The sequence below is a fragment of the Phocoena sinus genome, chromosome 6 (assembly GCF_008692025.1).
Source record: "Phocoena sinus isolate mPhoSin1 chromosome 6, mPhoSin1.pri, whole genome shotgun sequence".
Classification (NCBI taxonomy): Eukaryota; Metazoa; Chordata; class Mammalia; order Artiodactyla; family Phocoenidae; genus Phocoena; species Phocoena sinus.
The window spans coordinates 101,946,867-101,952,210 of NC_045768.1; the positions used below are offsets into that span (position 1 = coordinate 101,946,867).

The 5,344-nt window shown below is 42.5% G+C and overlaps 1 pseudogene; it reads right to left on the minus strand.

The window, feature by feature from the left end:
* Window positions 1–4,615: 4,615 nt before the first annotated feature.
* Window positions 4,616–5,022, minus strand: LOC116755783 (annotated as a pseudogene).
* Between the last annotated feature and the right edge of the window lie 322 nt (window positions 5,023–5,344).

Sequence of the window (5,344 nt, forward strand, 5' to 3'; positions counted from 1 at the left end):
ACAATATAGGATGCCCTGGAGAGCAATTTTGGCTTTAAGTATGGATCTGTGATATGCAGTGATATCATTGACCACAAATCCCTTGTTTCATAGTTCAGTAAAGTCTCCAAGAAAAGCTGAGAGCTTGGAGGTTAACTGTACATAGTAAGAGAACTGAATAAGGAAATCCGGTGATGATGGTGGAAGTTTCTACTACCTGCAGTTCTGCTGACTGGCGCTTCTGGCAAAAGTCTGTTACTGCCATCCAGCGGCAACAGCCAGGATTATTGGATGAGGACTAATGGACTGGTAAAGTAATTTGGAAAAGGGGGGCTTAGATGACTAGAAAATTAAAGGAACATTGAACCGGGGTCCTCTATTATGGAAAACCTTACGGACCTGAAGAAGGAAATTAAAGTGGGACATATGTTTGCACATCAGAAAGCCCCCTTCCCATTTCTAAGGTGACGAGCCAAAAAGTAAATGCCCCACTTGCACTTTGAGGGTAGACTTTTGGATACAGGAGATCAGTGGCTGGAGAGACATTCAAGCAATGCAACAATGGGCAGGAAAAAGATGTATTCAACTATCTCACTCAGAAACTTGAAAGGTGATTAAAAATTGTTATTTTTGTTGACAAGAACGTGAGAAACTAAAGATAGCCATGGACTTCATACCAAGGTGATCTGGGTCCACCCATAGCTGGCAGGTAAATTTATGATTCTGTGGTGGATTCCAATGGGTCTTCACTGGGATAGATATTCATTCTGGGTTTAGATTTGCATATCTGGTAGCTGAAGCAAATTCCCCTAACACAGTAGAAGCTAGAACAGAAAATACAGTTTCAATTTGGACTTCTTGCTTATTTATCACCTAATCAAAGAACCAATTTTATCACAGGTACACTGCAATGTGAACTAAAAAGCATCATATACAAGGAAGTTTACCCCTACAAAGTCATGGGTTGACTAGAAATTGGAATAAGCAGATGAAACACTTGCTTACTAAATTGGGAATGATCATAGACTGAAGGGATGGCTTCCAAGATTGGATAAATGTGTATTCAAATTTAATATGCATAGAAGTAAGGGGGGTTTGTCATTAGATAGATTGTTGAGAAACTGTGAAGATGGAGAGGAGGGGGTGGGGCATAGGAACTTACATAAACTTTTCTCTACTTGTAAATTTTTTTCTTTATCCTTACCTGATACTGTAGTGCCAGGACTTGGGTTTCATGTAAGAGTTTCAGGTAAAGAATCAGTTGCTTAACATGACACCATGATGGTAGCCCTAAATATCACTGTACAGTTTCCTAAGGGAATGGTGGGTTGTTGTTTTTCCCCACCTACCTAAGCTGGATCTCTGTCTGCTTTCCTACCCAGTGAATGGGATAGTCATAAGCTTGTATTTATCCAACCCTACTCCATTTGACTGAAATGGACAAAGGGGAAGACATTGACAAGACTCCCGCTTGCCGCCTGTATGGGTCAGTCCTCTTCTGAACCTTACGGCTGTACTGAGAGGATGGAAGGAGGATGTGGGTGAAAATCAATAGCAAATTAAAAGAAGAAATGTTTTGTGATCTCAGGGGGCTTTCAAATTACAATGATGGGGCAGACATAGAGCAGACATTCCCTTTCCAAAACTGAGAAATGGTAAGGAAGCTGGGGGTCATGGGTCCTCAACAAGTCTGAAAACTAGCAGAGAAAATTCCATTAGATTTTAAGGCTTGAGACTAACCCTATTTGGTTGAATGCTTTGTCTTCTGGGGCCCTCGGTGGCAGCCCCGGGTGATGATCTGCTTCCTCTGCTCCTGGGAAGCAGCCCCGCCCCTTGGAACTCATGATGTGGCCCTACATTTTGGAACTGAGAAGCCTCCCTTGGCCTTTAGCCTCAACGTCCTAATGTCAATGACAGATCCACTGGCCTCTGAACTTCCCTTGAGGTCATTCTTCCCTTTTCTCAAAGAATAACTGATATTCACAGCCAGATAATTCTGTTTGCCTGTTTCCTGCCTGTAGAATCCCAGAAGTCTGACAGCCTTCCTTTATTTCATCTCATCTCTGTCTCCGTCCGTCCAAGCTGCAAGTGTTTCTGCTGAAATGGTGGATTGGACTCACAAATCACATGCCTAGTCTCCTTCGCAAACGGTTGTCCAGCTACACCCCTGGTGTTCTCTCCAGAACATGCTTCCTCATTTTGTGCAACGTGGATTGGCTGACAATTTCCACATCTTCACATTCTGGTTAAAAATTCCTTCTTTGGTTTATTACTTTCCCCACTTACAATTTCTTCTTGCAGCCCAACAGAACACAATTCAGATAAGCTCTCTTCCTCTTTATGATAAGGATGACCTTTCCTCCAGTTACCCATAACATACTCTTCATTTCTATCTGACATACCCCCAGAAGCGCTTTTAACATTCATATTTCTGCAGTATGGTGCAGTTGCTCCATATTACATTCACACCGGCAATGTAGGAGGGTTCCAGTTTCTTCACATCCTTGACAACCCATTATTATGTTATATTGTTATTTTTATTATAGTCATCTTAGCGGGCATGAAGTGTTATCTCATTTGTTGTGCACTTCCCTGATGGTTAGTGATGGTGAGAATATTTTCATGTGGTTTTTGTCCATTTGTTTATCTTCTTTGGAAAAATAACAGCTCAGATCCTTTTTTTTTTTTTTTTTTTTTTTTTTTCTGCGGTACGTGGGCCTCTCACTGTTGTGGCCTCTCCCGCTGCGGAGCACAGGCTCCGGACGCGCAGGCTCAGTGGCCATGGCTCACGGGTCCAGCCGCTCCGCAGCATGTGGGATCTTCCCAGACCGGGGCACGAACCCGTGTCCCCTGCATCGGCAGGCGGACTCTCAACGACTGCGCCACCAGGGAAGCCCTAGATCCTTTGACTATCTTTTAATTGGGTTATTTTATCATTGAGCTGTACAATTTTTAAAATGTATTTTCGATTTCATGAGTGCAGTTGAGCTGGGAGACAGAGCACAGCTGCCAGGTGTCAGAGTAGCCATGTAAAGCAACAAGGCAAAAATGAAGGAGTTAAGCCTTTAATCACTAACCAAGATGGTATAAACAAGAGGTTAAAATCAGAGAAAGTACAGACTCCCCTGTTCCATTTTTCCCCATGGAATAATGTACCGTTTGAGAGTCACGTGGATCAGTCTGGTGCGGGGGTTGTCTCATGGTCAAGGAAGCCCCCAACAAAAGCCTCTAGCAGTTTTGTGGACCATGGATTTGGGAGGAGAAACAGGAGTAAAGTTTGTGAAAGTGCTGGGTACAGAGTTGGAGTAGTTTAAAGTGTCTTCAAGGTGTTCTCCTCCTCCCCTACATAAGGAGGTCTTAGCAGAGGTGTTTGGGAAGATCTGCCCAAGGCTAGGAATGGAGTTAGGAATGCAAAAAAAGAGCATGACCTTGACCAGCCAGAGAGGCTTGAGTCCTTGACTACAACTCTCTTCAGAAACTACAATGCATAGCTATGCACCAAATTCGATGTGAGGAGGGAAAGCTTTCCCATATGAGGCCTGCCTGGTAAAGCCATTGTAATTGCCTCTGCTCAGATATGAAAAATCACACACAGATTTTTAATCGAGAGTTGAACTTCTTATTAGATACAAGTTCTGGTACTAGGTACCAGTACAAGTATACTAATTACAATATGTTTGGGGAGACTTTTCTCCTATTACCTACATTGTCTTTTCACCTTCTTGATGGCTTGGGAAGTTTATATTGATCTATCTTTAAGTTCACTGATTTTTTTTTCTTAGCCGTGTTCAGTCTATGGATGAGCCCATCAAAGGCATTCTGCGTTTTTGTTACAGTGTTTTTGATTTCTAGCATTTCCTCTTGATTCTTTCTTAGAGCCTCCATCTCTCTGCTTACATTACTCATTTGTTTTCACATCCTGTCCGCTTTTTCCATTAGTGCCCTTTGCGTATTAATCATAGTTACTTTAAATTTCCAATATAATTCCAACATCTCTGCCACATCTGAGTTTAGTTCTGATACTTGCTTTGATCCTTCTGTCTTTTCTTGCCTTGTAGCCTGCCTTGTTATTTTTGTTGAAAGCCTGACATTATGTGTTGGAGAATAGGAAGTGAGCTAAATAGGCCTTTAGTGTGAAGTTTGTGTTAATCTGGGTAAGAGTAGGTTGTGCTTAATGTTTACTGTAGCTGTAGGTGCCAGAGTCTCCCAGTGAATTTAGTGTCCTTGCTTTTGTTTCCCCCGTTGACTTTGTACTTTCCTAAATATTACTCCCCAGAGGGAGTCTGTGTCTTGGAAAACTAGCAGCTGCAATCCACTGTTATTCTGCTGGAGGGCTGTTGGTGTGGTGGTAATGTGGGGTGGGGGAGAAGAACCATTTTGTCATCATATGATTAAATTGCCTTCTTTTCGTAGGTCTATGTCCCTGTGCTCTGACCTTCACAGTTTTTTTAGGAAACATTTTCAATTTTTATTCTCAGGATTATTAATCAAAATTGCAGAAGCTTATTTACAGAGCCATAGATCAATAATAAAACAGGAGGGAAATGAAACTCACAAGAGATATCTTGAAAATTCCAAAGGAATACACACTAGCTAAAAATCTACAGTTAAATTGTGGCTGCACAACTGGCTATAGTCAATCCTGTATTTAATCAATAAGTTCTTCTTTATATCATAGGCTTTCTCTTTTCCAACTTGTCACCATTTGGCTTTACATTCGAGAATTTTTTTTTTTCTTCCAGTTTTAGCCTAGTGATAACCACCTTGCTCAGATGAACGTCCACGTGGACAATTGTACTGTTAGCCTTCTCGCACCCACTTGATGTAGATGATATATTTCTTTCTGTGCACCTGCACTACGTTGCCAATTTGCTGACCTATGTAGTGTTCTTGGGCCACCTGGAGCTCGTCGTCCTTGCAAAGGCAGATAGACCAGACATTGTACTTCTGCTGCATCTCCTCTGAGAGCCAGGCCGCCATGGGCCAGGGGGCACTGAAGTGGTGTTTGCTGCAGTCCTAGGTCACAAAGGGATTGAACTTCATGATGACTGTCTACCTGGCACCCGCTGGGCTCAGAAGTGTGCGCTTTCACGTGTATATCTTAGATCTCCTCACCTCCTTTGGTGAATCATGAAATCTAGAGGGTGACGCAAGTGAGAGAAGTGCCCTTATTGCAGGTATGACAGACTCTGATGAAGTTTGATTTTTCCCTGGAGAATAGCCCTTTGTTGTGGAGAAGACTTTAGGCATATTTCACAATTGTTACTCTTCCTCTTTTTCTGCCAGAGCCAGGAGGGACTCTTTCTCAGAATTTCACCATGAGGACTTAGTGGGTTTCCTGGAGGTAAAGCCCAGGAAAGTGTGA